Genomic DNA, 23,891 nt, shown 5'->3' with positions numbered 1-23,891 from the left:
ATTCCGAGTGTGACGAATACTAATCTAGGGGCCATTCTGTAACGAGTACTGCAGACTTTGTTTAATCCCATGGCATTCCTCCACAATTTGTGGTGAGTAGTTATCTGTTTAGTCACTGTGTTGTCAGTGGATGCTCCTATATCTCGGCGTTTTGAATATGCCCACTCAGGATTTTTCAGCCCTAAACTCTAAGTACACCAATTTTTTAATATCTGTCAGAAATGCAAATCAACTTAAGGTTTAAATTATAAAATTTTGGCCTTCAGTTACTCCACGGAAAAGCTACAGTTTCTATAAAATACACAAATTAGACTGTTTCACAAAATTCCAAGCCCGCTCATTCTAGTTTTTCACTTTTTACATTTTAAAATCCATCCATGTATCTGAGTCTCATTTCTTCAAGAACTCAGACTGATTTGGAAATGTATCGCCATTCCTCTTCCCATGACTGGCAGATACTAATTTTTTCCAACACCATGCATACAAAAGCTGGATGAAACATGTTTTCCATTGTAGTTACTCTTCTGTGAAACACTGCTTTTGCCCCCTCTTGCCTCTGGAAAATACCATCTTCCAAAACAGATGGAAAACCTGCCACTCAAAACAAGAGCTGGTAAGCTCAGGTCTTCATTGCCACTCAAACCAAATTTAGTTCATTTAACAGCCCCGTTAGTTTGGGTGAGGCCTCATCCGGTTCCCAGTCATCGGTAATAGAAACTTCAGATAGATGGGGAGAAGAAAAACAACGGCCCCCAAACTTGAATTCAGAATTAAAAGTAATCCAAAACCAAAGAAATAATGGTTTAAGGAATAAATATCTGAAAAAATTAACACATTAATTGGGATAATATATTTTTAATTCACCTTTAACTTAAACAGCAGGTTAATGGGATTTATAAACCTAATTATAGTCCAGTATAATCCTAATTATTATCCATCTAAAAACCCAGACCGTCGTTTTGAGTTCCATAGGAGGGGTGCGAAATATTCATGAATTCACTACCCCATTATTCGAACTTCTGCTCCGTCAGTCATCATTTCAGACTGTGCTCCCCTAATTCTTCTACTGTCCCTAGCTCTCTTTTTACTGATGACAAGTGTTTATCAGAAACAAGCAAGTGTTTCTATTTTTGGTATAAAAAACACCATCAAAACAAAACGTACAGTACTATTGAAAGCAAAAGTTGAAAAGTAAGAAAATGAAGCCCCCTTGTGGACACACATATATTTTATCAGGTATGCACAAAAATCATTGGTCTGCCTGAACACAAAAGTACTCAGTAGAACATATTTCAAAGTAAAATGCAAAGGATTCACTGGAAGTGGTCTAACTCCAATTCCTAACTCCAGTTTGTCAAGATGGAAATGATCTCTCCTTGGGCCGGACCAGTGGCGCAGCGGTTAAGTGTGCAGGTTCCACTTCAGCGGCCTGGGGTTCACTGGTTCGGATCCCAGGTGTGGACATGGCACGGCTTGACAAGCCATGCTGTGGTAGGCGTCCCACATGTAAAGCAGAGGAAGATGGGCACAGATGTTAGCTCAGGGCTATTCTTCCTAAAAAAAAGAAGAAAGAAAGAAAGAAATCATCTCTCCTACCAGTGAATGGCTCTGGGGATCTGCCAGCCACAAGTCCTATGGCTTAAGGAAATGTGGTTTAAAGCACTTCAGAAGAAGAAGTGGACTTGAAATGCAGGGAGAGAGTGGGTAACATTCAGATTCTGCCTTTGAACTCCCATCCAGAGTCTGAGATGCTCTCAGCGGCCCTACCTCTTACACTCCCACTTCCTTCTCCCAATTAGACTGCAGAGGACCCTTCTTGCCACCTCGTCCAAGCTCCAATGACAAGTAAGGAGAGCGAGTGGTCCTGTGGGATAATCGGAAGGTCTTGAGAAAATGCCGTTTGAAAAATCAAAGACAGCATAGAATCTGGAGACCATGATGGTTAACTTTATGTGTCAACTTGACCGGGCCACAAGGTGCCCAGATATTTGGTCAAATATTATTTTGGGTGTTTCTACGAAGACATTTTTGCATGAGATTGACAGTTAAATCAGCTGACTAAGTAAAGCAGATTTCTTCCCTCACGTGGGGGCCTCACGCAATCAGTTAAAGGCCTGAGTAGAACAAAAAGGCTGATCCTCCCTCCAGCAAAGAGAATTCTTTCCTGCCTGACTGCCTTGGAACTGGAACATCAGCTCCTCCTGTTGGCCCACGTTTGGGAACTAAACCATTGGCTCTCCCGGGTCTCCAGTTGCTAACTGACACTATAGATCTTGGGACTTGCCCACCTCCATAATCACATAAGCCAATTCCTTATAATAAATCCATTTATACAAATAAAGGTATTTATTTTCTATATAAAGGGAGGTATATCCATCCATTTATATATTTATATAGATACAAATATATATATATATATCTCATTATGCACACACACACACACCCTCTTGGTTCCGTTTCTCTGGAGAACGCTAAATAACACCGAGACCTTATGAATTCATATTTAGAACTGCCTTTGCCCCAAACTCTGCCACTGTCTAACTTGCTTCTTTTGGGCAAGTCACTTAACCTCTGAAGCTTTCTTTCTTTTTTAAAGTGGGAATAAGAGTGATACTCATTTTATCTGCTTCACCAGGTCCTTGGGCTTCTGAACTATAACTGTGAAGGATGAGGGAGTAGAATGTCATTGTTACAAGCAAACTTTTGCCTCCCACCTCTGCCACTTCCTGCCTGCCAGCAGCTCCTCCACTGTTGACCTCAGGCAAGTGTCTAAGCCTCTCTGGGCCTCAGACTCCTCATCCTTACAATAAAAATTGTGTCCCATAGAGCTGTTGATGATGAAATGGGTACATACAAGTAAAGTGCTTAGAACAATGCCACACACAGAGTACATGCTACGTAAGCATTGGCTATCGTTAACGATCATGTAAATGATGGCTATTAGTACCATTTGATATGCTCTGAAATCTACAAAAACCACTGACTGAAATAATCCCCTACATCTGAACCTTTGCCTGGCAAGAAGTAACTAGGAACCATAGCTTTGGAGACACTGCCCGTTCTTGGAGAACGCACTCCCACAGCTCTGCTATTGTGATGACACGCGCTTTACACATTAGTTTTCAGAAAGTTAACAAGCCTGATGTGTGACAATTCTTTAATTGTATTAATAGCGACCAAGTTGTGAGAACACCTTGCAATATGTCCCCCCACACAGTATTTCCAGGAAGTTTTCTAGGCTCATCTGCCATAGTTATATATTCTCATAAATACGATAGAAATCTCATACTCCAATAAAAATAATTAAGGGAAGAAAGTAAAGGATGTCTTAGATTTCATAAACTGCCTATACAGGCCCTCAAAACTAGCAAGACCAATTCCTGGCTGCCTCTTGGCCCTTTTTCATCAAGTCTAAATTATGCTGAGATTGATAATAGACACTGTGATTATATCATAAAATTTCAGTGCACAAGATTTCATTATTCTAAAATCCTTAAAGCAATTTCATTCACATTGTACTATATATAAAAGGAAAGCATTATGGTAACTATATGCCCTAGTCCACACTCCCCCTTCTTCAAATATTTAGAATTTTATAATTTATTCTGTTCTTCCTTTTCTGTATTTCCCCTTCACACCATGACTTTGGGCCACAGTAGCAGATCGTAAAGTAAATCAGCCAGGTTTGCAGACAATGTACCTTGTCCTTCCATCTCAAATCCTTCCCTGTCGGAGAGAACACAGCAGCTGGGCAGCGTCTGGGCAGGCAGGTTAACCCGGCAGGAGGGGCTATGGTGCTGGGCAGTCACAGGGAGACTTCAAAGCTGAGGACAACAGTTCGACGAGCTGCCCCAACACAGAGACCTCTGACACATAGGAAACTATCCTGATAAAGGGGTATTAGGGGGGTTGTTATAGGCAACACCAATTCTGTTATAATCCTATTATACCCGTTTCTAGGGGCCCTGGTAAATATAAATTTCCGTAAACGAACTCCTAGGACTTTACTCAACCTGTAGGAGGTCCTGGAAACAAAAGAGTGATAAAAAAAAGTGATTTATCCATATAAAAACATCTAGCTTTGCTAGATCAGTGGCTTACAATATTTTTTAATTAGCACCCAAAGTAAGGAACACACTTTACATGGTAACTTACTACACATATGCATATTTGTACGTGTGTATGTTTAAAATCCAACATATTTATATATGCTTCTGAAGGAAAAGTTTCATAAAACAATACTTACTCTCATTACACACTGTGCATTCCAATAATATCTATTTTATTCTATTGAATTTGTTTTTTAAATAGTGGTCCTGACCCACTCAATTAATTTCATAGCCTACTAATAGGTTGCAACCTGAGCTTTAAAACACTGTTCCAGATCCCTCCCACTGTGGATAGCAGAGTGCGGACTCCATGCTCAGACCGCCTGGGCTCAAATCCCATTGTCTCTCTTACTAACTGTACGACCCTGGCAAGGCGACTTACCCTTTCTCTGCCCCACATCTCCCCACATCTACTGTGATCCTCATTCTATGCCAAGGGTTGTTGAGAGAAGTGAACGAGAAATCACATGTGATGCTTTCAGAACTGAGCCTGGCTTACAGCAGGGGCTCCATAAATGCTGGCCCACTTCCCACCATTATCTCTGGAGGGCAATGGAACAAAACAGTCAGGCGTCGGGGTCCTCATGCTCAGAAATCAACTCTCACCATGGAACCTAATATCTTACCACTCTCCACCTGGTCCAGTCACTTTGAGCTTTTCATGTCCTTGAACACACCAGGCCCTCTACAGACTCACTACTTTTGCTCTGGATTATTCTTTTGCTGGGAATGCTCCTCCCTCTAACATTCATATGGCTCCTTGCTCTCCCACCTAATCACCCCCACCCCCATCCTGTATTCAAAAAAAGAGGAAACACGGCAGACTTAAAACTGACTTTCCTTGGAAAGGCCTGCTTGCAAAATTGGCCCTTGGCTGGTGTGAGGGAAACAGTTTCCTGAACTGATATAAAACTTGCTCTGAATGATAAGAGCGGCTCACTGTATCTAAACCGTTTGCAGGAAGAATGTGGTTTGTGCTGGACACCTGCTTTCCTTCTGGGAGTCTGGGATTCTGGTACATACAAGGCAGCGGGTGCCCACCAGACCAACCCCCAATCAAAATCTTGGCTCTCAGTATCTAAGGAACTTTCTTGTAGGCAATACTTCCTGTGTGTTGTCACAACTTGTTCCCGGAGGAATTAAGTGCGCCCTGTGTGACTTCACTGTGGAGACTTGGAGTTTGCCTTAGTTTCCTCTGGGCTTCAGTCACATGCCTTTTCTCTGTGCTGATTTTCTTTGCATCTCTCACTGTAATAAATCTTACCCGAGTTTGACAATATGCTGAGTTCTATGAGTCCCTGGTAATCAACTGACCAAGGGAGGTCTCGGGAACTCCTGACACACAGGCCTCCACTCAAATGTCCCTTCCTTGGAGAGACCTTCCCTCACCCGCTCCCTGCAATGTCAGCATTCTCTAACCCATGACTCTCTGTCCCCTTAAATGCTTTGCAGAAAGACACAGCAGATCGTCACTGTTTATCACATCATTTCATTGCCTCCCCCCCTGAGCAGAAGCTCCCTGAGGGCACTTAGGCATTCAATACTTGTGTCCCAGGTACTGTGCCAGGCACTGAGGTACCACAGGGAAAACACAATGTCCCTTCCGTATGGAGCTTACACTTATGGGAGGAGACAAACAGTAGATTATTTGCTTAATATCAGACAGTGATGGGCAGTAAAAGGAGAATAAAGCAGGGTCACGGGGTGGAGAACAGCAGGCTCTCTCTGCTGCCTGTTCACGGAAGCCTCTGTGACACACCGCTTCCAGAAGCCTGGGGAGCCAGAGGGTGACCAGACCTCCCAGAGTGGGTAACACACCCACTCTCAAGGAGAACTGCAGCTACATTCTGCACCATATGACTGAAAATCAGTGAGATCTCGAAAGGCTCTATTCACAATTGCTATAATTTAAACAAAGAAAAATATCAGTTTTGGCAAATGAGCCGAACACCTGAGTATGGAGAGATTCTCATTGATAGAGCACCATGACCTTTACCTACAACTGAAGAAACAAATTCTTAAGATTTCTGCCATTTTAAAACAATCAAGCAAATCCTGCCAAAACTTCTACATCTTTATGTGACTAGTTAATGTGTTCCACAGTGGTGCCTAGTCACCTCCAGATTTCAGACCCACTGACTTTAAAACCAAAACTATTCATGTGTTTCTCAAAGAGAAGAGAAAAGGTTTCCCCTAGTCTAGACTGGAGTGAATCCATCCAGTAGAAAATGGCGGCCCTACAGCCTCTCCATCTGGCCAAGCGCAGCTTCCCCCGGAGAATATCGAGCAAGGTTTACAGTCCTAAAAACCAGAGGACATTAGAACTGGGAGGGACTGAGAGATGACCAAGGGAAACACACACACACACACACACACACACTCCTCACCCTGCAACCTGCTCATGGTTTTGCTCTTGAGGAAAGTGAGGCCCAGAAAAATGTTGCTCATGGTAGGCAGTTTATAAACCTTAAACTCTGGTCTCCTAACTTTAATCCAGAACTTTCAAGGCAGAGAATGAGTTTCTTATCACATAAATGAATGAATAAACTCAGAAAGAGCCAGTATCAAATGACTACATCCATCAAAATTGAGAAGTAGCCCACTTCCTGGCCTGGACCCAGCTATCCAGGGAAGAAGGTAGGAATAAAGGCAATAGCCCCTGCCCCCAGCTACTCTTCCTTTTTTTCTTGATAGAAACACTGGAATCAAGGATGAGGGAGGGAGTCTGGGCAAACTGCCTGAGCAAGCTCAACGTTCCTGGCAGAGACTGTATTTCCCTAATTTTAAGGAAAGACGAAGACAAAGACAAAGTCTAAGGTACACTTTTTCCCATCACAGTTTGATGGGTATATTTAAATTGATGCCTACATTTAAATGTAGTAAAGCTATTATTAAGTTGATGGTACATCTTCTAATGGATGGCACCTTAGAACCGAAAGCCAAGCCTACAATGGGGCTTCAATTCCTTTTCATAAAGAAGCTTAAGAGTTTACTACCTTATTTCTTGGTCTTCTCTCCTTCAGCCAACTCCAGCTCTTTTCCTGTATCTTTCTAGATCCTAGGTCCCTCCGCTGGATCTTTCTCATCTTGTGGTTCTGCATCACATGGCAAAACGCCCAAATCCTCCACCAAGGTTCCTGTGCAGATGCATATGTGTCAACACAGCTGCTGTGGGCCTCTTCCCTTAAAGTCCACTTTAGTAGGAGCAAGGGGCACAGCAGCTTTGGAGCTTTTTTCTTACTGTAAGGACAGCCCTCGATTACGTGATGCACTGAGAGAGCTTGAGTCAGTCAGGGGTAATGGGGGAAAGCAGCAGAGTATGGTGGAGAGAGTCAGACATGGACAGACTTGGCTTCAAGTCCACACGTTCCCTGTGCTCCCACTTTTCAAGGAGGAGATTAATCACAGCGGTTCCTTTGTAGGGCTACGAAAATCACACCAGTTATGGAAGATGTCCAGTACTCTACTCGGTAAGCAGACAATAAACGTAAACTTTTATAGCTCTGTACAATTCCTCACTCTATCCAACAACCTACTTCTCAGATCACTTTGCTGAGAATGAGTTCAGTAGGTATTAATACAGCCAAGAAATCAAGAGAAGACTGAGACTCGGAAGGGCAGCAATGAAAGAATTAGGAAAGATCATCAAGAGTAAGGAAGTGTCATTAGAGACCAAGGCCAAGATTATCCACGCCCTCATAGTCCCTGTTACTATGTATGGGTGTGAAAGCTGGACAGTGAAGAAGGCTGGCAGGGAAAAGCATTGATTTGTTTGAAATATGGTGTTGGAGAAGACGTCTATGGACACCCTGGACTGCCAGAAAGATGAACAAGTAGGTCCTAGGGCAAATTAAACCTAAACTGTCACTGGAGGCAAAAGCGATAAAACTGAGGCTGTCCTACTGTGGGCACCTCATGAGAAGGCAGGATTCTTTGGAAAAGACAATAATGCTGGGAAAAGTAGCAGGCAGCAGGAAAAGAGGAAGACCAAATATGAGATGGATTGACTCCATGAAGGAAGCCACAGGCACGAGTCTACAGGAGCTGAAGATGGCTGTCGACGAAAGGACATGGCGGACATCACTCACTCCCAGGGTTGCCAGGAGTCGGAGAGGACCTGACGGCATGTGACAACAAGGTCTTAACACAACCAGAATCTGTGTGAGGAGAGGGAGAAAAGGAGCTGAAAACACAGGGGGGTGCCTACAAGTTTGACCCGCTAGAACATACCGTCCCCAGGCTACCTGGGAAATGACTGTGAGGTACACTACAGATATAAAGTGACAAGTTCCAAAAGTATAAACACCACTAATTTTTCACTTAAAATGTAGAGGCTGAATAATGAGATAAGCTAGAAGATAACTAAAAGCACTAAAAAACCTATTCCTAGATCCAATTTTTATGAGCAAATAAAAATAGATCTAAAAAACCCCAGCGATTTTTAACAATGTAAAATTTTCTGCTTAGCTTAGCCCCAGGTGGGCTCCCGGGTGTGCCTGCGCAATCAGTTAATTGGCACAGGGGTATTTTATAAATTAAGGTCAAAGGCTTACTGCTCCTTATTGCCGGCTGTTCTCCTTGCTTTCTTCCTGTCCCTCGCTGTCACCTGCCTGGCCACCACTCTCACCAAAGGCCCTTTTTCTCTTTGTGTCAACCACCACCCAGACATGGAGGCTCTGCTGCACCATTTTGTAGCTCGGTGGTCTAGATTCTGTACCACTTAGAAAATAACATTTAAGATCTACTGTTTTAGACTAGCGCCAATCCTATCCATTGTTTTGTTAGTTAAATGGTTTATTTAACCACTCCCCGCTCCACCGCCCCCCACCCCCCCAAAAAAAACAGGGTAGAAGAAAGCAGGAGCAAAGGATTCTTGGAGTAGAAGTCAGGAGACCCTACAACCAACCAGTTACAGTACCTTCGGCTCCCCACTGCTCCCTGGGCTTGTTTCGTCATCTGTTAGGGTTCAACTTGATCCTCTGTTTTTCAACAGAAGGACTATATATAAAAATACGTAAAACACACATGATACATACAGACATAAATATTATATACACTCTGTAATATATAATACATAAATACGTTTCCTATAGCTCAACTGATCTACATTAGTTGGTTACTATGCAACAACTAACACTCATGAAAAACAGTGATGGGGTCTTTAAGACCCATGACTAAATTCAGCCACAAGGCCCTTCAGAGACTGCTACATAGACTTCCTATCCTTTAGCCACGATTATAATGAGCTTCAGAAATGGAGGGGGGGAGAACAAATGTACTTTAAAAGGCAATTCTGGAAAGAATCTGGAGGTAGACTCCAAAAAGAATGAGAGGCTGTCTGAAGCAAGGAAGAGGGACTCCCTAAAACAATGAACACGATATTCTGTTTTTCCTTTTTAAACACTATGAAGATAAAGTGGCTTTGAAAGTTCTCCATTCTCCCAGGCCTTCTAGACAGATAGAATATATCTGCATATTCTTCCCATGGCCACAAAATAAAGTCCAAATCCTTTCATAGTATTCAAGGCCCTCATTTCCAATCTTATGCCGTAAGACACGGATCTTCGACTCCAACTGGGTTGGTTTTCTCCCTATCCCCTGTACGTTCTTGCCTCTGCCTGTCAGAAGCTCCCCTTAGAGCCTGGAACTGCACAGCCCAATACAATAGCCATGAGGCACATGGGGCTATTTAAATTTAATTTAAATGAATTAAAATTATATAAAATTAAAAATTCCATACCTTAATCATACTGGCCACATTTCAAATACTTCATAGCCACATGTGAGTAGTGGCTACTGTGTTGAACAGCACATATACAAAACATTTTCATCATCACAGGAAGTCCTATTGCATAGAGCTGGTCTACAGAAGGGGTTGGCATACATTTTCTGGGAAGAACCAGAAGGTAAAAGTTTTAGGCTTTGTGGGTCATGAGGCAAAATTGAGGATAACACATAGGTACTTATGTAATAAGAAAAAAAATTAATTTCCACAAGTTTTTACTGATAAAATTCAAATTGTAATAATAGAATACAATTTTTTGCAATATGAGAAGAATGGAATTTCTTTTTGAGAGATAACATTTTGCTTACATGAGTTCAAAGTTAGTGTTCTCTACTATCAAATTGGTTGCCAATGATCGTCTATAAAAAGGACTCTTAGCTTGCACAGTGTACAGATGAACAGGCAGCAGTCTGATGAGGCCCATGGGCTGTAATCTGGCAACCCCTGGGTAACAGTGTTTCTCAACAGGACACTATCAGCACTTCGAGTAGGACATTTCTCCATTTCGTAGACTGTCCTGTACAGTGAAAGATATTAAGCATCCCTGGCCCTCAGGCATTAAATACAGTAGCATCTTTCAGTCAATCTGACAACAAAAAATGCCCCACTACATTTTCAAGCTCTCCTCTATCCAAGGGAGGTACCATTGATGAGGGGTCGGTGAGCCGAGGAGTCGAAAGAAAGATTTCTTAGACTCTTAAGATCTGGCAGTAGTGCTCTTTTATTTAGAGAATAGTGTAGCATGGGGACAGGACCCATGGGCAGTCAGAGCTTCCGCTGCTGCCGCTTCTGTTGCCCCTGCTGGCATGGGGACAGGGCCCATGGGCAGGCAGAGCAGCTGCTGCTGCCCCCGCTGGCATGGGGACAGGACCCATGGGCAGGCAGAGCTGGTGCGTGGGGACAGGACCCACGGGCAGTCAGAGCTTCTGCTGCTGCCCCAAGTTGAGGGTTAGGGCTAAATTTAAGGCATAGGTATATGATTCATCTCTTTACAAGACAAAGGAAAGAACATGAAAAAAAGTTAAAATGGTATCAGTGCGGGTGGGGTCTGGTCATTGGGTGATCCCATGACTTTTAGACAAGAATCAAATCGGATTAAGTAAAGGTTAGAAAGGTTAGACACCACCACCCTAAACCAGTTACATGAGATTGCCAGACAGCAACCAACTTAAGTTCTTGCCTTCCCCATTAAGAGCTTCTAGAGATAAGACCATTCCCCCTTCTTCCTGGCACAGAGAGGGAGGCATCTTCACAGATAGAGGTTTCCCTTAGAAATCTAAATGTTTCCCAACAAAGGGGAAAACAAATTCCACTCCTTGGAGCCTGAATCTCATCTGTAGTTTTAAAAGTAACCAGCCTAAAAATCCTCATCATAAGCCATTTTAAAATTAAGCAGCCTAAAAATCCTCATCACCATGACCAGGTGGAACCACTGGACCTCTACTCATATCTACCTCTTCTGCATCTTCTCTGGTCAATCAACTTCCTCTAAACTTTTAAAGAACCTATTATTAACTATTTGCCTTCACGGGTGGTGTAAACAAGGCTGAAGTTGCCCAATATGTATGTAGGAAGGTTTGTCTCAGCTAAATTTGAACGTGAACACATTCAGATTCCCATGTGTGGATATAGCTAACGAATGAATCCACTAGGGGCTGATTTGTGTGAGGGGTCAAGGATTCTCCCAGAAATGCAGCCATACCAAAGGAATAACAAGCCAAGACAAAAGCCTGGTCTCTGAAACATGGGCCAGTGTGGGTGAGGGGTAGGGAGAGGATTGACAGTTTATATTCTCATTTACTCACTGCCTTAACAAATATTTCTTGTTTCCTGTGTGTCAGACATTGCTGGACACCATGAACAGAAGCATGAACAAGCCATCAGACTCCCATGCTGTCACTCTCTCCTGAGCCTGTCATTCAGCTGTCATGCAATTCCCTCATCTGTCCAGTGAGGGAAATGGCGACACACATCTCAGCGAGCTATAAGCCCTTAGAGCGGTAACTGGCACATGATATAGCCAACATGTTTTGAGCACTTACTATTATAATAGTTACAATCATTCTCCAAGCTAGAATAGCGGATTCGTGCCCACGTCCTTAGAAGAAGAAACAGCAAGAAGTGGTGAGTTAAAACCAGGAAAATTTATTAAATGAAAGCTTTGGGATACTTAAGTGTAAACTGGCACAAATGGGTTCACTGGCATTGCCGCTGGTAGTGCTGGTATGGCAGGAGGTGGTGCCATCAGAGCCAGATGGCTTCCTGTACATCAGCCCCTTTGTGTGGGCAATGAAAGCCCCAACAGGAAACCAGTATAGGAGAAAACCAAAATGGTGGACATTATGTGGCAGCCAAGACATATTTATCTGCAAGTGCTAAAGAACCACCCCCAGGGGATTCTCAGAAAGAGTGAAGGGTGATAGAAGTTCCCAGAACCAGCAAAATACTGATGCATGACTGTATTGTGACTTTATTTTATTCTAAAACTGGTGTGGTCTTGGAGTTTTTTAGTAATAATAGCTGCCATTCATTAAGCCCTAACCAGCTGTTAGGCACTATGAAAGAGTTTTATATCATTTTATCATTTAATCCTCACAACTCTGTCTCCATTTCAGCCCACCTATACAACAGCAAATTAGGGCTAAATAACTTGCCCAAGGTCACACAGCCAATAGTGCGAGCTGATTCACACCCACAACTCTCTACCACAGAGTCCACTCCCTTAACCCCCGAGCTACCAGCCTCACAGCAGTTTCCTGTGTGCAAACACCTTCCCAACTGTCGAAGAAAATAATGCATAACCAATCTATAAATGAAAATTTGGGTGAGTTTATTCTGAGCTGAAATCTGAAGACCATGGCCCGGGGCCTTTCTTCCCAAAGGAAGAAAGGGCACCCAAGATGTGGGGTGCACAGAGTGGCCATATACCCCCAAACAGGGTGTTTCACATATGATTGAAATGTCCCTCCCACAATCATCACAAGATTGCCGTGTCGGCACAGCACTTGATGGACAAAGCAGGTAGTGGGTCTGCTATCTCAGAGGGCGTAGCAGGAGGCAAGTCTATTGTCTCGAGCTGGGCGGTCACAGGTGAGGGCAGCAATCAGTTTCCAGCCTAAGGAAAGAAGCTTAATCCTCAAGGAGACGCCAACATTGGGAGGGGGAGGGAAGTTGCACCTTTATCTCTAAGGGCCTTTGTTCTTGCCATAGGGAATATCTAAAGCAGATATACAATGCATGCTCAACAGCCAAGGTCAGGCCCTTTTGGAAAGACAAGGTCAGGCCAAATTAAGTTTATACCAAATGGCTTCCTCATATTCTCCAATATATCCTATTGCTTGCCATTTTTATTTGTCACAACCTAGTAGAAAAGGCCATGCCACAGGGAACACAGCGTGAGAGGTACCCACTCAAGAAATACAATATGACGGTAACTCATCGTGATTCATCATCTCCTGACAGTGCCCAACAGGATGGCCTGGTAATAACTAACATTTATGTAAAACCAGTAGGAATATGTCAACTATGCATACATAGTCATATGCTTTATTATTTAAAATTAGAAATAATACAAAAGAAAATCAAATCAGTAGCCCTAATGTGATTATGATAAATCAAAGAGCATGGAACACTTACCTGAAGGATTTTACTGACTGTTATTACTGGAGCCTCATCGTTCACTGATTCAACAACCACAAAAAGAGTTTGGGGCAAACTCTGTTTTCCAAGATCTGAGCTATTTGCAAAGATGGTGAAATTGTCAAGAAGCTCCTCACTATCATCATGAACATAGTAAATCAATTCATTTTCCACCTATAATCAACAATAGAAAAAATCACCGACTTAACTGAAATGTGATTTAAAAATATGAATAAATTGCTATAAAAGAAATCCTAATTTTGTATATCCCTCTAAAGCATAGGAGCACATGTTCATCTCATGAAGTTTGATTCTGACAATCACAGTGCAAACTACAATGGATGGTATAGTTTTTATGAATGCTGCATTCTAGAAATAAGTTTAAGGAGGCACAGAGTGATGGAGCAATGTTGGGTCATAAAGACAATGAGGGACGGGTAATCAGAAGACTCCAGTTCAAAGGCTATTTCTAACACTAAAATATGTTGTAGGTAAGTGATATAATCCAGCCTTTCTTCAAACAGAACGACACCCATTAAAATTCAGACTCTGTTTGTTTGCTTAGAGTGACTAATCTTTGAAGTTGTGGATTGCTCTGTTGGACAATTCAGAATGCTAGGCTTAGCCTCTGAAGCTTCCACCCACTTGTTGGATTTCCGATCTTTCGTCCATATGGAGATATATGGACCAGAGCAACTATTCAGTTTCCCTGAGCTTCTCTTTTCTGAGCTAAGCATGCATTATTGCATTAAATGTTCTTTGTATGAGAGGTTATACCTGCTACCTCCTAATCCTGCTCCTCCTCCTTCCGAATACAATTGTCTTTTGGTGTATCTTTAACAGATGCTACCCATGGCTAGCTACCATACATTGCCTGTGGGCAGAATATAATGAAATATATTGGAACCGAATTATTCCATCAAGGCAAATTTCCCTCACTCTGCTAAACCCGATGTAAACATTTACTTTTATCTCTGTTAGATTTCATCTTTCTAATTTTCACTCTGAAATGGTCATCCAACCAATTAGTTATTCCTCTTGGATTTGTAATAACCACAAATTTGATCAGAATGCCTTTCATGTCTTTAAGGCTCTGGTGGAAATACCAAAGAGGACAGGATCAAAATCAGAGACCAAGAGAATTTTAAAGCTAGAACAGAACTTGATTTCAGTGAGTCTGTGACCCAAACATACAATAGCGGAGAACTTCCAGAGCCCAACAGGAGTACTTGAACTTCTGAAAAAGTCTCTGAGGTTGTGTTTGTTTTGATAAAATACAGCCAAAATTTTTAACCGTTCAACTTTGCCCATTCTTATGGCTCATTTCCTTTGAGCAAAAACTTTTGATCTCTCAGAGGTGTTTCTGACAAGAGTTGAAAAGTTCATGAAGAGTCTCAAGGGAAAGTTGTGGCCACTTGTACACAAGTGTTATGAGAATTTCTTTTGAGTTCCATGGGCAGACAAATTTCAGACCTTAGGCCTGATCACGTGTTCCTGGAACATGCTGTTTTAAGCTATTTGAAAACAAACATGGAAGATAGCACTAATCAGAGGGTGGGAGAAATTTTAACCTAATATGCTTTAGGAACATGGCATTTGAATAGAAGTTGCCTCTTTAGTATCTTTCCTGGAGAAATGCATCGTTTCCTCAATGGAGTGGCACTCCCAAAAATTACATGTCATTTAAAAGGTATTACTCTAAAGGCAAAGAGAGGGTTTGGTGGGGATGTGTCCATTCCTAGACTTCTAACACTAGAAAAAATCTGCTGACCTAAAATTAAAGGATATAACAAACTTGTGGAAAACCTTAAAAGATTAAAAAGTATTTGGTTCCCCACCACCAATCATATTCAGGGCATTTTGCGTCACTCTTCTGCTCACTTCCTGCCTCCTCTATTGCTCCCCATCTCACTCAGGGTCAAAGGTGAAGCTGAAGGCCCTCCCATGCTGGACCTCCCTAACCTCATCTACTGCTCTCCCCCTTGTGTGCAGCTCCAGCCACACTAAACTCCTTGCTGTTCCCCACAGAGCTGTTTGCCTGCTCTTCCTCCGGCTGAATCCTCTTCCTCCATATCCACCTAGCTCATCCATCCATCGCCTCCTCCAGGTGTCTACTCAAATGATGCCTTCTCAATGGGGCCTTCCCTGCCCATCTTATTTGAAACTGAACATCAGTACACACACACACATGCACACACACACACACACAGACACACACACCACTGAAGACTCCAGCATGTCTTATCTCCTTTTCCTGCTTTATTTTTCTCCATAGCATTAATCTTCATTCAACATGCCACTTATTTCACTTATTTATTTATTTTTTGTTTCTCTCTGCCTCATTCTTTCCCCACCAGGAAAAAAGATGCATATGGGTAGGGATTATTGCTGGGTTAGTTCACTGCTTTGTCCGCAGTACTTAGAACTGGCCCGATAATAGACACTAAAAAACTACTTGATGAATGAATGAATGGCAAACATGGCCAGGGAATCTCCTTCTCCAAGCCACTAAAGGCTATAGCCACTTAGGGGTTAGTGTCACTGTAAGTGAAAATGATGATGTCTCAAAACTTGGAGACCTCAGGAGTTACATAGGAAGAGAAAGTGTGAAGGGGTCACCTGAAGAGCAGAGACACACAACCTTGACTGTGAACAAGGGTACATGATAACATAGATACTACAGGGAACACACATACTCCACCTACAGATCTCAGCCAACTATCCTTAAATACACACTTCTTACAAAGCACAGTCAAAAATGAATTGGCCAAGACAGAACCAAAATTTAGCACTCAGTCCCTCACTTAGAGTGCACAAGGTGAATGGTACTAAATTCAACTCACACCAGAGTGAGTGGTTATCTTGGGTGGTTTGTCCAGCCTCTGAGAGGGAGGCTATGATTAAGAGATGCCTGCATGGAGTCACTAAAGAATCACCTTCTCTGGGTCCCCAGTTGCGAAGCTCTTATTTCTAAGGTCTTTTCTAACCCTCAGAATTCTCTGCTTCTCCCCATGGCATCCTAATGCCACCTGGTTAAGTCTAACCCTCTTGACGTGTAATTCAAGACTCTCCACATTCTGACCCCAAGCACTCTCTACCACTCCTCATCTGCGAGCCTTGTGGACTAGTCCCCCGTCCCCAGAATGCCTTTCACTTCAATGCCTCCATGCCTTTGACCATGCTCTTACTTTGCTTGCATTGCTTTTCTTTCTGTTTCCTCCTCTGTTAGCTCCCTGCTCTTTCTCTCTCTTCTCAAAGCCTAGCTTGAATGTTATTATCTCGGTGAAGCTTTCCCCAATCTCTTCAATTGAGTCAAATGTGCCATGTCTGCACTCTCACAGCACCACTGTGAAAATGCTATGTGAAAGATAAGAGGAGTATACCTTACATTAAAGTTCATGTGCCTCACTCCCCACGGCATTCTTGAGGGAAAGGAATGTGTCTACTTGTCACGGTTTCCTCGCACAGTAACTTGAACAGAATAAGTGGTTAGTAAATCAGTTGATGAGTTGAAATCCTTAGAAGCAAAATGAAGCAGTGCACATGAGTTCTTAGCTAACTGGGCAAAGATACCCAAAGGTGCCAGGTGGTTGTTAATGGTTTCCAACCTGAAGAATGTGTATTCCTAGGAGCTTATAAAGGAAATGATGGGAATCTGCAAGCTACTTTTCAATATTTAAGAAGAAAGTAATGGAAATTGTTCAGAGAAAGCAAAGTCTCACAATAATACCATTCTGGCCCAAAGCAAAGAAACCTGACAGCAGCCTGGAGTTGACTCTGGGTATTTTATGCTGATTGCACACCAGACTAGCAGTTGTGTCCGGATGCTGGACTGCAGGGCCTGGGCCATTTTAGCCATTGATAGCACTAAGCTTTCTTGTTTTTGTTTGTTTGTTAATAAACTTTTTTATTGAAGTTATAACATGCGTACAAAGACCAGGTCTGCTTTTGCTCATTATTATATCCCCAGGGCCTAGCACAACACATGATGGGTAGACACTCAATAAATATTTGTTGAACAAATAAATGAATGCAGAAATACCCCTTATGCGGAGGTGTTCATAAAATTCACTTTAGGCAGGGAGAGGCTGGACTTTGGGGTCCACACTCCCCCAAAGGGCCCAAAACATAACAGCTTCCACGTATTGGGCAGACTCCTACTATGTGCTGGATCTTATGCTTCATCCTTTACACGAATTGTTAGCTCACTAATTCTTTATCAAAACCTAAAAGGTAGATTAGGTTTCCCCTTGCAGATGAAGAAACGGGGCTCAATTAGAAATGAGGCTCAGGAAGTCCAGCATCTCTGCGACTCCCGAGCCCAGGCGGGGCTGGACACCCTCGAGGCATGGGGCGGATCAAGGAGTGGAGCGCATGGGGGTGACCGGCCTCCCGGGAATGGGGACAGGCCCTGGGCCATCACAGGAGGAGAGGACTTAGCAGGTGCCGGGGTGCCGGCTACGGAGTAAGACCTTGAGGCCGGACCGGAGTCGCTTCCCAGGCCCAGAAGGCCCCGGCGGAAGAGGCCTTTGTGTTCGTTGCAAGTTCTACCTCATCCGGTAGTGAATGGCGACGCGCTCCCGGTGCTGGAAGCCGCTGCCATCTATGCCGGCCACTGCCCGAAATGCAATTGTCCCCGCCCCAGGGCTATGCTTTGGATAGGTCATGGCACAGTATGCACTCCAGCAGCATCAGAAGTTTCTAAGTGGCAGATTTCAGCTCAGCATAAAGAACTTTCTAACAATTGGAGTGTTTTTAAAATGAAAGGGCCCATCTCAGGAAGTAATGAGTTCTCCATCCCTGAAGATATTCAAACAATGGCTGGATGGCCTCTCTATGGGTGATTGGGGAAGGCCTTCTGGCATCTGTTGGGAGGTTGAACTACATACCCTCTGAAGCCCCATCACTCCCAAGAGTCTATGAATCTAAATAATAAATAGCCAAATTCCTTCTCTTATCCAACATACCCAAATATATTAACTGAGAGCTATTACCTGTTTCCTGGTAAATTTCCTTAGCTTTACTCTTGGAAAATGACAATTTTCAACATGACCATGTTTTGGTGGTTTGAGTTGAGTAGAGTCAAGTACCTCAAAATATTTGCTTGGAATTTTGAGGTAATCTTCCAGAAGTGCTTTGGACCCACTTTCTTGGACTGTGATATTTTGTACCTCCAGAGGAATCCACTTAGGGACGGATTTCAACTCCCCTCACAGCTTGGAAACCATTCATCACATCCAGTGAAAAATGGTCCTGTTGTTGGTCAAGAGCTGTCTGCACGTAACAAATATTACCATCATCAATACCTTATTGTGTAAATGTCAACGGGACTTTTCATCTTCACCCAAGCTGCTTTCTTCTGGTAAAGATTTTTGGAAGTATCCGTGCATTGGCAGAGTTCTGACAATGAACAGTGCCTCTGAAGGAATATTATCCTCACGCACAGCCTTGAGTTCACATACACAACACACAAACACAAAAACACATTAAGATAGGTAAGAGTCAAGACCCTTGATGAATCAAAGTTTTTTCTATTAATGTCCACAAATGGCTTAAGTTACAATCAGGGTTGATACACAGTTTAAAACTGGGTCTGCTCCGGTGATCATGCCAGTATTTTGAATTTCAGCCCTGGTCGTAAAGATGAGTAATGGTCAACAACACTTGAATAGCTACTAACGTATTAACAAGGCATCATTCACAGTGGCAATAAACCCAGGACTCAGAAAGATGAGGTGACAGAAATAAAATGGTCCAAGGAGAAGGAATAAAATATGGTGGACACAGCAATTGAATCACTAAAATTGCAAGACTCAAGAGGAAAATTTGTTTTTCTCTCCCACTTTAACTAGCTCGGCATTTTCAATATATATTGAATTTATTGATTCTGCAAAATCCATCTCAAAACTGTTCCCAATTTATAGCCACTGAACTAGACATGCCACCTTGTGGTGAAACTTACACATAAACTATCTAAGATCCTGAAAAAGAATTGAGAAAAGCTAGTGGGCCCGTTATTCCCTTGGTCAAAACTCATTATTTAGTAAACGGCTTCTGATCTGAATTGATTTCTGTTTGATGTTGTTGGCTCAATTTAGCAAACAAACTTGTTTGCAGTCCTGAAGGTAGATTCAGAAAGCCTGCATCTGTGGCCAGTTGTCATAAATCACATTTTATGCACCCTGTGTACAGTATTACCCTAAAAAGAACACTCTCTCCTAACTCTGATCAGCAGGTCTGGGCCTGCTGGAAATTTCCAAGTAGGAGCCCCAGGAAACCAGGTGGCCTCTGGTGTGAGGTCTCACCCATGGCTTTCCATTGGTCAAGGCCAATTTTATCCATCAGTTTCAGGAAACTAAACAAGGCCACATTCAGAGCTAAGGAAATAAACTGTGTAATGCAGTATCCTCTGATGCTTTAGGAATCCTCTTTATGTTTAAGTTACTCTAAGTTTTTCGACGCTGCTTCATCATGTTACGAACGTAACTCAGTTGAAAGGAAATATTGGCAGTTTCGCTATGATAAATGATCTCTTAATTTACTATAATATATACATCCCCTCCTCATTCCCAGTTCCTCCTACACTCAACATACACGCATATTCACATGCCCATGTGCACGCAGCTTTAAAATAAGGCTTAGTATTACTTATATTCCATTTCCAACTACAGGAAAATTGGTAATATCAGTGAAGTCTTCCGGCTTTTCTTCTCAGTGCCATCTACACTTTTAAAGAAGTCATTCCAAATACCAGGAGAGAAATCAATACAAAAATAACTTTCAGAAGCAAACAAATAGATCGTTCTCCTCTGTGGTTCTGAGAGAGTGAGAATGGTTGGTGCTAGGACGACTACGTCCCTAGAGCCTTCCTCTGCTCAGTTTTACTGGTTTTCCTTCTTCAACTACAACGGTCTTGCTGTGCAGAATCTGGGTGTGATGTCGGTGGCTTTCCAAGTACACTCATACATAGACACCCACTTGTAAATATGTGTCTTTAACTTTTACCATCACGTTGAACACATCAAAGTTGCCACTGCCATCATGCCTGTAAATCACACGTCCTTGCTTCCCGTCATGCTGGGAAAATGAGCGGGACGCTGAATTGTCGACCAGTGCTCTGCCATGCTTTGAGGACCACACGATGTGGAATTTGATCTCGTGGTCTGTTCTGACATCTTGGTTTGTGGTGACACTGAGATTGGCTGCTGTGAGGGTATTGTCCTTTCCTCTCTGTACCAGCATCCCTGTGCTGTTGGCTATCTGGACGTAGGGGTCTGACACACTGACCTCAAGAAGGGACAATGTGTAGTGGACGCCATCTGTCACAAACAGCACAAAGCAGGCCAACTCTGCACCCTGATGCCTGAAGAGCACACGTCTTTCCTGCAGGCTGTCTTGCCTAAACTGGTAGAGTTTCTGAGTGGGGGCACTGGCTCACACCAAGTCCCCATTTGGGACCCCCCACCGGGTGTAGAGCAGTTGCCCATCATCAAAATCTGAATCAGGGTCATGGTGACAGAGATCTGCCAGAGTCCATAAGCACTGGCCATTCTGCACAACACAGAAGGCCTTATCTACCATATGCACTGGTTTCTCATCATTCTTTAACTAGATAGAAATGGTGACTTTGATTTCTGTAGACAAATGCTCCGAGTCAGGATCCCTCATCATTCCCTCTTGGCCTAGTCTCATGCTGGAGGCCATAAGAAGGAATTCATCACAGTGAGCCTCAGAGTCCTAGTGGACATACACCAGCCTCTCGTTCACTATGTCTTGATCAATGAATATGGTGATATTGTCAAGACTTCCTAGAGAATCTGGAAAGTCAATCAGTTTCAGCTTCCCATGCTGAGGATTCTTGGTGATTTTGTATTGGAAGGTCTGATTATTCAAGGTTTGAGCAAATAATCCTGACTTTTCAATTAATTTCCCTTCTCTTTCTTTTAAAAATAATCCTGTTGGTTACAATAATATGCATCTTATCTGCTTTAAAGTTTATTATGAAAGTATAATCTTTCAATTCTATGTGTTTTGCGACAATCAAGAACCTAAAAGTATCTTGTGTGTCTTCCCTGGGCCTCTCCTGTGGCTCATAACTTATCTTACAGTCTGTAATGTTTTGGTGGCTGAACACCAAGTTTGTTTTTTAGAATTTTATTGCCACATAGCAATTTTCCTTTTTCAGGTAAGGTCAGTAACTTAAAATGTAATTCCCTCTCAACTGTTTCCACACCCTCTGTCACAGCCTGCAAATGATCGGAAGTCAATACTTGTCTGTTTAATTTACTGATCTCCAGAGGAACATTTTTCAGAAGTGTAAACTTTAGCTATTGTACGGTAACAGGAAACATCAGCTCTTCACTGATTTTCCCTTCTATGTTAACTTTAAATTTAAAGTGATCCGTTACATTTTCTAGCTGCAATTCTCTGAATATCTTATGGTACCGGACCTGACCCCAATCAATGGAATGCTGAGAAAAGGTACTGACTTGTTTCCATTCGCCACCCGACCCCTGCTACTGACTCTGTCAATATTGAGGTGGACAAGTGATAGTATAGTGGGTCTCCATCTCACGGCATCAACCATTATCTTCCGCTGACAAGTTACTCTGTGTAATCAGAACCATGCCACTCTGCGGTACAACCACACCAGTTCTGTTGACCACTTCAAAGTCCCAAGGAACAGCCATGACCCGTAGCATCACTGTATTGCTAACCAGCTCTCCATCACTTGCTCTCAGAAGGATCCAGGAGTTCTGACGGCCCCTGTGCACATAGAAAATATTGCCACCTCTTAAATCCCTGTGTGTGAAACCATTAATGGCTCTCCCAGGATCACTGATGTTTTCTAAAAACCCAGGACCTGAATTGAAGTTGCCAAGAACTGAAAGACTAAGACTCGAGGAGTCTGTGTCAGGGTCTGACACATGTATCATATTTGGAGTCAGTCTTCTCTTAGAGTTCTCAAATAGGAGAAGCAAGTTTCCTTCAGGAAGCACAAGGTACGGGAGATGATTAACTGGAATAACACACGTGGAACATGTCCTTGCAGATATAACAGCACTTCCTTCTTGCTGTTGGAAAAGACCAAAAACGTGAAATAATCCCTAGGTTCTTCTGAACCATCATGGACATACCAAATCTTTCCTTGCCCCAAATCTAATGTAGTAAAAGCCTTCTCCTTTTCTCACTCATGGGAAACATCTAACTGAAGGAGCCCATGAATAGGCATTTTCTTTATTTTAAATAGTATTTGAGAATGATGTACACCCAAATCCTTAAATTCCACATCCACCTTCACATGCCTTTGTTCCAGTAAGGCTTGCCCAGCTTCTTGAACCTCCAAGTTATTCAGAACCAAGAAACAGCCACTCACATCTTGCAGAGAAGGCTTGCTAGCTTCAGGAACAGCAGTGGAAAGGGGAACTTCCTACTGAGGTAGGTTTGCTGTTGTCGTTATGGAGTGATTTACATTCTCATTACTTTTGATTTTACACTCAGCAGATATATCTTTGGAAACAAGGGCATCCTTTAATGCTCTCTTCTCTGGGTTGGTTTCTAAGCCTCTTATGCACCCTTTGAAAGAGATCCCTTGAGCAGATTTCCTAGGCACACAGGCAAGTTCTAACCTTTTAACTTCTTCTCCCTTATGGTTATCAAGACCTCCCACAAAGAGGGGGCCTTCAGATACAAATAGTTTGCTGTGCAAAGGCAGCAACGTCCTCACCCCTTCTTCATCTATCATGGAGTCCAGATACTTTCCAGTGAATCTGAGTTGAATAACGTGCCACTTGTTGTCACTAAATAAGCTAAAGGAAAAGAGCCAAGTATTACTTTCACTCCTTCCTACATGAGACTTCAACAGACCTTTAACTATTCCCAAAGCAGCAAAATCTCCTCCTCTTCCTGACTGAAATAAAAGCAAGGCTTGTTGAGTTCCAGTCTGCAAAGCAAATTCCAGTAGCCCCTCCCCTTGCACCCTCCATTCTGGGAAGGTGACACAGGATCTGGAGCTAAAGAAATTGATGGCTTCATCCTCCCCTGCAAAAAATTCATCACTGCACCCTTGTGACACCTCACAAACCTTCTCAAAACCAGAGTAAGATCTAAGGGATGTAAGGATCTCCCTCTGGTTAAACACCACATCCTCCATACATTCACAGAAATTGGGGAGTGCTCCATCTAGGTAAGGGACATCAAGTCCACCTTAACCTGCTACGTAGATACCATATTGAAAGTGCAAATTGTGCATCCCACCAGTGATTTGGCCAGTTGTCTCATAATGTTTATCAATAACCAGAGAGAGATTATCCTTAACATAGTACAGTTCCACTATATGCCAAAGCAAGTCATTCATA

General features: G+C 42.8%; 1 long non-coding RNA gene across 1 annotated transcript in view; it reads right to left on the bottom strand.

The window, feature by feature from the left end:
* Positions 1-827: 827 nt before the first annotated feature.
* LOC138919796 (uncharacterized) overlaps positions 828-23,891 on the bottom strand; it is a 38,500-nt gene continuing 15,436 nt past the window's right edge. Inside the window, exon 2 of the long non-coding RNA XR_011430376.1 lies at positions 828-1,554. This is a non-coding gene — a long non-coding RNA (uncharacterized lncRNA). The remainder of the gene's footprint in view (positions 1,555-23,891) is intronic.

Source organism: Equus caballus, chromosome 21, assembly GCF_041296265.1.
Source record: "Equus caballus isolate H_3958 breed thoroughbred chromosome 21, TB-T2T, whole genome shotgun sequence".
NCBI classification, from domain to species: Eukaryota; Metazoa; Chordata; class Mammalia; order Perissodactyla; family Equidae; genus Equus; species Equus caballus.
Note: the sequence above shows the minus strand (reverse complement) of the source record. Positions and strands in the feature narration are given on the sequence as shown.